Here is an 11,114-nt window from a genome sequence, read left to right as displayed (position 1 = left end):
ATATATATATATATATATATATATATCTCAGAAAAAAAAATACAAATGCCAAATATTAAATCAATATTTAACTCCTAGATAGCTAGATAGAAATGAGAAATATAGTAGAAAGAAAAGTCATTGAATGCCTAACATACACAGAAAATGATCATTAAAATAGCAGTGGCTATAGGACATGGGATATAAAAGATACATGAACAGATAAACAATGATAATTCTGATAGCCCTGGGTAAGCATCACTGGAAATAAAAAAAAAAAAAAAATAGGAAAACCATGATAAATAAGATTGCAAAGGGTAAGCAACATAAGCAACATGGTATGATTATATGAAATATATAGACACTGATAATAAAATAAAATAGGGTAAAGAACTGAAGATATATAATACATAGCCTGTCATTATGAATTATCATAGCATAGGCTCTAGGACATGGGATATATGAGATACAAAGGCAAACAGACACTGATGATTGATGCAAAAACACTGATATGTGTGACAGCATAGGCAACAGAACAGGAGATATATAAGAAACAAAGACTGGAATTGAAAATTAAAATAGCATGGGATATAATAAGACATGGGGTATATAAGATAAACTGACTGACATAGATATTTAAGATAGCACAGTCCTTAAGACATGATATGTATATAAGCACAGACTGTTATTGATTTTTAGGATAGCACAGGCTATGGGACATGAAAGCAGACACACAGCCTGGCATTGATAATTAGATAACATGGGTTATAGGGTGTAAGATATAGAACATATACAGACTGGCATGGATAATTATAATAGCATGAGCTATAGAGCATGATAAATATAGGCAAATAATTGCATTAATAATTAAGCCAGCATGGGCTATAGGATATATGAGATATATAACTACAGACTGGCATTGATAACTAGGATAGCATGGACTATTGGATATGAAATATACAAGATGCACAGACTGGCATTGATATTCTGGATAGAATGGGCTATAGGGCATGAAAAATACCAGATACACAGACTGGTGTTGATAAATAAAAAGGCATAGGCAGCATGACTTGATATATATATATATATATATATATATATATATATATGTATATTTATTTGATACACAGACTAGCATTGAAAATTAGGATAGTATGGACTATAGGATGTGAGATATATAGGATGCACAGACTGGCACTGATTATTGGGATAGTATAGCTTTAGGATATGGGCTATATAAGACACACAGGCACACAGATGCTGAATATTGATGTAAAAGCTCAGTTATAACAAAATAATGAACTCAATTCATAATGGGGTTTGTTATTTTTGTACTAAACAAAAAATACCATATTTTATGTATACATAATAGACTGGATAAAGAACACAAATAAGAAGACAGATATAAGGGAGAGGAGATGAGGGAAAGAAGAGACTATGAGAGTCAAACACAGACAGTGAGAAGAAAGGCATGCAAAGCAAAGGAGAATGGAAGAATAAGATATAAAGCAGAAGAAACACAGAGACAGTGACATGACAAAGAGAGAAGAACCAAGAAATAGAAGAGCAGATAAAGAACAGAGAAGAAGGGAGAGATAAGGAAAGGTGGGAAAGGGCAAACATTTGATTATAAGATAGCGATGAAGAAGAAGGAGATAGGGAGATACACAAGAAGTACTGTAGAGATAAGACAGGTACACATGAGACTAGGAGCATGGACCCATCCTGGAGCCCTGTTCATGTAGATTTCTTATAGCTTTGGAACTACTTCTGAGCTTGTGTTTCTGATTAGGCTGACAGCTTTACTCAGAAAGCCATTGTTACACATGTTCTGTGCTAACCTTTTGCTTTTAGGAAGACTCATTTCTCCCACACAAGATGTTTTCCCAATAATGAATTAATATGTAGGCAGGAACGCTTCAGTAATAAGCAACTGCAAGAGGACAATCATGTTTAATGTATATTGTGTTCTGAGAGGGTGCTACACAATATAGTGTGCCCTTCAGATTCAATAGAACCTGACATATCTGACAAATAGAATTGATATATATTATATATATACGTGCCTGCAGTGTGCTATGGGATTGCAGAGTCCTAGCAAGCAGAATAAAACATCTAATATGTAATTATCTATTGAATAGGAATTCTAGGGAAACTGACCATCTCCATGTCTGCTCAAGATGCCTTCAGGTACTAACACGGAGGGGTCAGGGAAATGTAATGTTACACTACATGCTTCCTAAATCTAATATTTCACATGTCAATACATATATTCTCTAAGGGAAATCTTAAATTCCTGTGGACTTCAGTCGAGCATGTCAAATGGTAAGATAGGGGCCCTGCTGTTGTTTTATAGAAGATGGGGACCCCTACATTGACATGATGAAGGGACCACAATCACAAATAGATTAAATATTTTGAGGGCGATACATTCATGAATAATATTTCCATTTTGGCAGATGTATAAAACCTCAACTGCTAGGCAAAAAATGATACCTATTTAGCCCGGCATGAGTTTTAGGTGTGAACAACTGGTATGGCCATTATGGGGGTTTCCAATCCCCCTGATGGATTGTATATAATGTTTATAATGGAGAGTATTATAAGGTGCTGGAACACACAGGTGGGTGTGACTACCCAAACAGTCAGGCAGTAAGTTATAAAAATATGGTAGGGATATATGACCTCAGAATCCAAGGCAAATCAAGGAAGTCATTTGTTGACCCAGATCATCAGGTACTACCATACTACATTTTTTTGTACTTAATATCATGCAGTGGATCAGTAGCTAGCACTTCTGCATTCATAGTACAAAGGAATCTCAGTCATGATACTATCTGCAAGGTGTGGTTATACTTTCCCTGGCTTCCCTTGGGGCACCCTAGCCTCTTCTTACATCCCAAAAACATGCAGGTTGGGTAAACGACTTTCCCCAAAAATTACTCCTGGTCTGTGTTAATGGCATTTTGCAGCGCTGTTATTACAATTACTTTTACCTGGAGATTCCTATTGCAGGCTGTCAACATGGTTATACATGGGGCTGCCTATCCAACCAATCCAACAACCAACTGAAAAAATGAACATGGCAGGGTCACAATGCAGCTGCTTCTACTTGCAAGGAAGGGACCTAGTGTTGTCAGCATGCAACAGGAAATGTTGTTTCTGGTGGGATCTCTAGGTAAGAAATCCTGTAATTCACAAAATAATGTGAAGAAAACTGTATAGAGTGGGACTGGGATTAAAAAAATCGACACCCTTGAGGCAGTCAAATAATTGAAAACAATGCATTTTATCTATTGTTGATCATTTACTATTTATTTTATGTTTTTTAACATCTGATTATTATTGCTCTTTAATAAAGCAATATAACAGAGCAATGATGCACAACAGCCCTTACTAACCATTCAAAAATCAGATTTGAGCCTCCAAAGATTTAGTAGTAAATGATAGGTCATTAACTGATCAACCTTGCGTGGACTTATTGAACTAAATTGTACGAATTGTCAGTATAAAGCAAGAGGATGGGGAGAACTCAAAAAAAAAAAAAAAATAGTAAAGATAAAGCTCTCATATCTCAAAAAAAACTCCAGCACATTGATAAGCTAATCTTCCCAGCAAGCAATCAAACAACTCTATCTTTAATAAGAATATATCACACTAGAAAGGTTAGGTTTATTGGCCAAAAACAGCATAGAAATACATTTAAATTTGGTATTGCATAAAATTAATTAGCAGTTTAAAACCTACATTCTCTTTTAAAATCTCTGAATCTATTGTAAAAAGCTCTGCCGAGTAGGAGTTGTTATTAGTGCTTCATGTAATAGACTGATACAAAAATCTCCTAAAATATAATTTATTACCCTCTACAGGGAAAAACATTTCTTTTCATGATAAAATGAAGGATAGTATAGTTTAGAATATAACATAATACAATAATTTGAGGTCAATACAACTACAATTATTTAAAAATTAAAAGGGGCAACTAAAGTTTTGGATTGAATAGGGACCCATTTGGGTTTATTTGCTTCCTATGACCCTAAGATCATCTTCCATTCAACCCCCAGTTTTACAACAACTAGAGCTCTATTCCAAGTTGAAGTTTCTCCTTCTGTAGTATGATCCATATATTCCAACAAAGAACCCATTAACATACTAGTAACACCATACTTCTAAGGTTGTCAGTGGCCCCCATAGACACACATATATAGGAATCCCATAGCCATGCATTTCAAAGAAAAGAGGAAGGTTTTCCAGCTTGCAATTAGCCCTCTTGGACTGGGATACAGAAACTTTCCCTAATGGCGTAATGCGAAGGATTTCATCCCAACTATCCGTAACATAATGCTCTGAATAGCATTCTATTCCTAAGAATCAACATATCATACATATGACCCCATTCTTCTCATTACAGATATCACCTACAACTATACTTGACTGATGTATGGATTTTTCTTTGCACTGAAATACCATTACAACATCTTGTGTGTTATTCTTCAAATAAAAACTCTCACTTCCAATAGATCAATTGGTCAATCAATGCCATAATAGAACTTGACACTTTATTGAGTGGTGATAAGTAGTGATACTTGTGCTTCCAATACTCCTGGTAATTCAGTGAATAATTCTTAAGCCTAGAATCACGGAGTGGAATTTAGCATATATTAACTGGTAATATTTCTATTTAAAGATACCCAGGACAGACACATGGGAACTGCCATTGATGATGTTTATGAAGGTACGTGCAAAAGAACTTTTATATTTATCCTTGCTTCGCTACATAGAATGCTATTAAACTGGGGCAAGAATATCAATATCTGGTGTGTTGCCCCCAATATAACGAGACTTGATTGAGGACATTGTCCAGCAGCGGTTCTGTTCAGCAACCAACACACTCTAGTGTGGCTTTTCTTGTTTGCATTACAAAATAGGCACAAATGAAATGTTTAAAATGCAGAGTCAAAAAGATTTTAAATTTCAAAATGATGAGCTTACTATGGGTTTTGTTTTTTACATTTATTCAGTAAATGCTATAGGGACCTTCTAATAATCACTGGTAATAATGGCTAATAATAAAAGGCAACAATATCCTAATGTTGGGAAACTTAGCTGTAGGATATATTACGTAGTACATATAAGAAGTACATATAAGTAGTACATATAAGACTTGTGTATACTAAAATTTGTTAATTCAGTATGATGTAATGTACTATAAAGGTAACTGAAGTTTTTCCTTTTTTTGTGTGAAATCTGAAATGAGTTGCCAGTTCTGTAAATCCATCACTCTTCAATAAACTCTCCATTGTCTGCCAGATCTTTTACCTTGCCAACACCAATGGATATTTTGGCTTATTAACAAGGAAGAGCAAAGAGCAACGATAATGTAAAAGCACAGTAACCCATAGCAAATGATCAGAATCCATATTTTACTGATGTGAGCAGTAGCTGAAGTGTGTTACAAGGCTTTGCTCTTTAAACGGTCTTATGAAATAAGCAGGTTCACTAGTAGACTCATAAGCTGGCTATTCTTTGATTGAATGAATGAAGTTAAGAGAAAAAGGGCAGTGTGTATAATCAGCCATTAATAGAATTGTGAATGCAAACACTATGTAATGACAATATGTTATACTTGTGTAGGTCAAAACAAAAATGTTGATTCTAGAAAGACATACATTGATCGTAGTCAGGATTCTTTTTCTGTTCTCGTTACAACAACTGACTATCTAATTATTAATTAGAGATAGAGGTATTCTGGTCTTCATTTCAAATAAGTAAGTGATTAAAACAAGGACCGATGACCAAATTATGGGTACAGATGTCTGTTGATTTGGCTTAATTAGTATGGAGTGGTGTATAAACTTCAGTAACCCCTTTCTGATCTCTCAATGCTCGGGCTGTAAAATATCAAATCAACACCATAACATTTTCAAAGTCTTCTACGGTATTTATGCTTGGACTTTTAAATGTCCTATGTCTACTTCTCTATTCGGACAACGATATGAGTTCCAATGTGGTATTTGTTGCCTATGAAGATCCTTTGTTCTTACACAATTATTAATTTTTCTTGCACAGCATCAATGATTTTGATGTACTCCTTTTTTATTCAATTTTTCATGGAAATAAAGGTGTCTATGAAGGAAGTATAGATAACTATAAGAGCATGTTTTACATTGGAATGCTTCCACCCACACGTCTTTCATTCAAAAATTGTACCCAATCCCCATCAGCACTTTTTTTAACTGATGTCTATATGAAAACAGCTTCCTAGCAATAGACAAGCTTTCTTTATCTGTATCAGTAGCTAAGTCCATGGCACGCTGAATTTAGTCCATGCTGAACTAAACTGTGGGCAATCTGCTGAAGGCAACACTGCTGTATTGGGCACCAGCCCAACACACAAGCTTGTTGTATACATTCTACAAAATGAACCATATGATGCTAACTTGCTAGTCACCTTTGACAGCAAGTCAATTTTTTTTTTATCTGTTTCCTGCAGAACATCAACCGTCAACGACAAAGTAAAGGCAAATCCAAAAGTCTTTTTTTTTTTCAGCCTGTAGCATACCGAAACAGGAGTAATAGAAAACTTGACACATTAACATTTCAGCAATACAAATAGTCTTTGTTGACTGCTTTTTTTTCAAGCTAAGAATATATACACATTAAAGCTAAATATTTCATCTATGTTGCCAACTAGGATCCCTTTTTTGAATATTCTTTTTTTTTTCTGCCAGAAGACATTCTATAAGTAATTGCAGTCACTATAACCAGCCTGAAAAGTTCAATCACATCAGCGGTGTAGTAAACATAATGAGAAGAGATTTTACATTTTTCACACAGCTTAATAATAGTCTTTGTTATACCCAGAGCCAGCTGTTACAGAAATTGAATGTACACATAGAACGTTCGAACCCCCTGCCTTTGCTAACAAACTTCAGATCAGTAGCTTTGTTCCAGCCACACTCAGAAACCCATCGTGCTTACTATTTTCTGTTGCTATTTAATTCTGGAGATTTACACTTTAGTTCTTTCCCTACAGGGCCTCAGAATAAAAAAGAAAACTTTGAGAAAGTTATGATGAAGATATAATTATAGTATTACAACAAGGTAAGAAAAAGATTGCACAATATAATTGTCCTTTCAGCGCCTCTTACCAAGAAAAAGGACTTAAAATTTTGGCTGTGTAAGTGGTGAGTGATAATACCATGTAATAAATATATTTCTATAAACCTGCATGAAGGACAAAAGCCACTAATATTGATTTTCATGAGCTGAGATAAGTGTAAACAGCAGAATGACCCCAATGGTTGGAAAGTTTTATTTCTTATTTTGTATAAAAACACACACACTCATACAAGATATCACAAATCTTGAACTTATCAACACATCCTTTACATTTTTCTATTTCTTTCTTTTAAAAAAACAATAGGGTATTTTACTCCTTTGAGCTCCTTTTTTATAAAAAAGCCCTTTGGGGATCTAAGAACTAATCAATAATATTATTTGTATCATACACGTTCACATTATAGAGTATATGGATGATATTACATTATCCTTAAATGAACTCAAGAACTTGCGCCCATTGCCACACTAATCTTTTAGGTCGGTATTTTTCCCCATCTGTTTCTTGTTGCCTTCTAAATCAATTATTCATTTTTTATTCCAATTTAACTATAAAAAATAGCAAAGCCCTATCACTGCGTGCACTACTGGTGTATTTTGTTTTTTGTACTATAGGTGTCTTTTACGGACGATAGAAGTACGATCTTCTACGAAGACTTTGGACAGCCTTAAAATTTCCATGTGGTTTATCCAATTTCACCGGGAACTAAAATAACGTGTTCACAATAAATATGTACGGTGACAAAACTGACCTAGAAAGGACCTATTTGCCCCAGTGATTTGCGAACCATCATTTGCACATTCATTAAAAACCCAGTAAACTTTTCGAGCGTCCTATGAGTACTCCTTCACTGTTGAGCAGAGGCAAAGAATCAATAATCACGTACCAGATGACAGACAGTAAATGCCTTCTTTACAGGTATGACTCAAAGGCTGTTCTTTAGACTGTCACAAGAGTCATCCCTTTGAAAGCTGAAGGTAATGAAAGGTAAAGTCTTTTGTTTTTATGTTTCAAAAGTCTCCCAAAACTGGTAACTTAGTTTACAGAAATAGAATAAAATGGGCATGTATTGGCCATTTTCCAAGTGACCAGAAATGCTCCCATAAATGTGTATTTTCTTCAAGCAGTTAACTCTTATCATTTTGACATAAGTCATCACACAATAACATCAGATTTACCCTTTGGCTGTCAATTAGATAAAATTACTGTACAGTGGTTTCTCTACCATTTTGCAGGGAAGGAAGTGAACCACTTGTGTTGCCTAATGATGACTTGTATTTGGATGTATCCAAATTTAAGAGCCTTAATATGGAAATGAGAGCGCACGTGTGATCATAAAATATTTATACTTTTTTTTTCCCCTCTCCTAGTTACACCTGCCCTTTTCTGCCATCTTATCTTCTGAGCATAAATTAAAATGCAGCAACACGTCTCAAATTAAATCGATCAGAGATGTATATGTGGAAAGACCCACAAAACGTCCCACATTTGATATTCAGCCGGTGGTAGCGTGCCAAAAATAATTAAAGGAAGGACAGACCTACGGTGATAAGATAAAATCCTAGCGCCCGTCAGGATTACATCTTTACTGATGTGATGTAATAAAAAATCCTGAAAGCAATTTTGGGTTTTGCAATCCCAATGGAATTTATTATATATGGATATATATATATATATTTATATATTTTTTCAAGGTTTTCAAAATCCCGAAATGTTATTTGCCTGCCAGATCTGAGGATCTAGTGAGAAGTAACCAGCATGGTTCCAGTGCTAATTTTAAGTAATGTTTTAAATATGGCTTCTGCGACTAAAAAAAATAGGATTTCCAACTTTTTTATCCATATCTAACATACCTAAAGCTCAGTTTGAGCTTGGAATCACAAAGTAGACTGATAACTAAGGGCAAGCAGTAACTCCTTTAAAGACTGTATGCAATTGCGGAAAAAATTGTTACAACCCGGAGCTCCAACAGGTTTCTAACAAAAATGTGCAGATACTTCTTATTTCCCCTTAAAACACCTTTAACTCTTTGCACCTTGACCTGCACACACACACACATACACACACACATCTAATATCCAGGCTATTGCTCTGTTCTGCAAACCTGTTGGAATAAAAGCATCGCTCAGCATCCAAGCAAATTCTTTCCATACGATTTGACTATTGCTCCCTATTCTGTACCGTAATATTAGTGTTTGCATTGCCCTTTACATAATTTTTCATAATTAATTCCAATGCTTATCTATTGCAGTGCTCTCCAGATTTGCATGGAGCTGCAGCACTGTCACAGCAGTTTAACCCTTCAGCTGCTACAGGTAGGCTTAAAAGTACACATATTTTTAGGCATAAATGTCAGGTTTGAGGAAAACCGACTATCCTAGGTCTAAAAAATGGGAATCTAGAATGTGTTTTATTGCACCATTTTCTAAGTGTCATCAGTGCAAGATGTTCTGTAGTGCACAGGTCTATAGATGTAACAGCCAGAGTGGAGCATTAAGCTCCAGGCGTATAATACTATGTCTAGCCACCACTTCATATTTTAATTATGTCTCTAACCTGCCAAGGAATGGCAGGGATAAGTTTTGGATTGCTGGGTTTTGTAAGCAGCTAAGGATAGATATATATAGAGAGAGAGAATAAGAGAGAGAAAGTACCTGCCACCTACAGCTAGAATCTGACAAGCAGCAAAGTCCCTACTGCAATCAAATTATAATATCTAAATATTCTACTTCTCTCCAACCAAGTGTCATGCAGTAGGTATAAATCTTACAGGTCCCTCTAGGCATCCATGCCAACCCCACCTGTTCCTTATAAAAAAAAATTACTAAAAAAAAAGTATATCCCTTGCAATGTTTAAACAGCAGCTCGACCAATGCACATCACATCTCCATCAATTTAAATAGGAGGGTTGTGAATCATATTTATTCTCAGCACGCAAAAAAATGCAAACCATTTCAGGGGCATAAAGGCAAGCTGACATCTGCTTGGAATGCAGAGAGTGATTTGACTCTAATAAATAGAAAAAAAAGAAGAGGTAACAGGAGACTCTGCATCACTATCACACCAAACTCTGTGTGGTACCCAGGATGGGTAATCACCTGCATCCAGGGAATGATGCGAGCATCAACCTTTTACTGCAGGGTGGCTCGGAATAATCCCAAGCAGTGGCAAGTCATTTATCAAGAGAACTCTCAATGTGAGAGAGACCCTTTAGAAAGTGATGTACAAAGCAGAAGCAATAAGAGAGAGGAGGTGGATACTTACTGTGCCAGCGATCAGTTCATCTCTCCATCTGTTGCCCCCAAGTCAATGGAAAAAAAAATAATAATTAGGTTGACTTTGCAGAGATAATAGTGCCAATGTTGGATCCTGGATAAGCCCCTTATTGAGTGAGGCTCCTGCGCCTTTTCATGCTGATGCACTCTCTCTATGGGTCCTGATGCAAAAGATGCAGGTCCTAGCTACATCTGTGTCTCCGCACATCAGCAGTGCATCTCCAGACAGGGAGAGAATTCACATATAGACAAGCACTGAAAAAAATGCAAGAGGGATATTCCCAGTAAATCCTTGAATTTTATCAGTGAGCTGCTCCAATGTGCCTGGCTGCTGAGCAAAAACAGTGAAGGGTTTGAGAAAGTGATCTTACCAAGAGCCTCCCCTGTCAGCTCTTATTGGGCTGCTAGTCTTGGGAGGTTGGTCTGTAGCTTGAAAATTCATGGATGCTTTTTTTTTTTTTTCTTTCCTTCTCTCCGCTCTCTGCTTTTTTCTTTATTATCATTTCAAGTGAAGTGCCCAACTTTTCTTGTCATTGTTGATTCAATCATTGTCCTCTCCCGTCAGCGAGCATGCAGTCGTTAACCCCTAGGCTGCTGCTGGCTACGAAAAGGCTTTTTTGGTGGATTTGGCTGATTTCCCTTCGCTCATAAATAATACCATGATTTTTTTTTATCTGACGCTCTTCGTCTAGTCCGCCTTTTCTTTATCGCACCGGTCGAACATTGCAATGGATTTTGTT

The 11,114-nt window shown here is 36.0% G+C and overlaps 1 protein-coding gene across 1 annotated transcript in view; it reads right to left on the bottom strand.

Annotated features, from left to right (window-relative positions):
• The window catches only part of CDH8 (cadherin 8), a 248,417-nt gene extending 237,706 nt beyond the window's left edge, over positions 1-10,711 (bottom strand). The window contains exon 1 of the mRNA XM_072422718.1: positions 10,364-10,711. The gene's annotated coding sequence lies outside the window, so the exon portion shown is untranslated. The remainder of the gene's footprint in view (positions 1-10,363) is intronic.
• Between the last annotated feature and the right edge of the window lie 403 nt (positions 10,712-11,114).

This window comes from Pyxicephalus adspersus, chromosome 9, assembly GCF_032062135.1.
Source record: "Pyxicephalus adspersus chromosome 9, UCB_Pads_2.0, whole genome shotgun sequence".
NCBI classification, from domain to species: domain Eukaryota; kingdom Metazoa; phylum Chordata; class Amphibia; order Anura; family Pyxicephalidae; genus Pyxicephalus; species Pyxicephalus adspersus.
The sequence above is the reverse complement of the archived record's forward strand: the minus strand, read 5'-3'. Positions and strand labels throughout refer to the sequence as shown.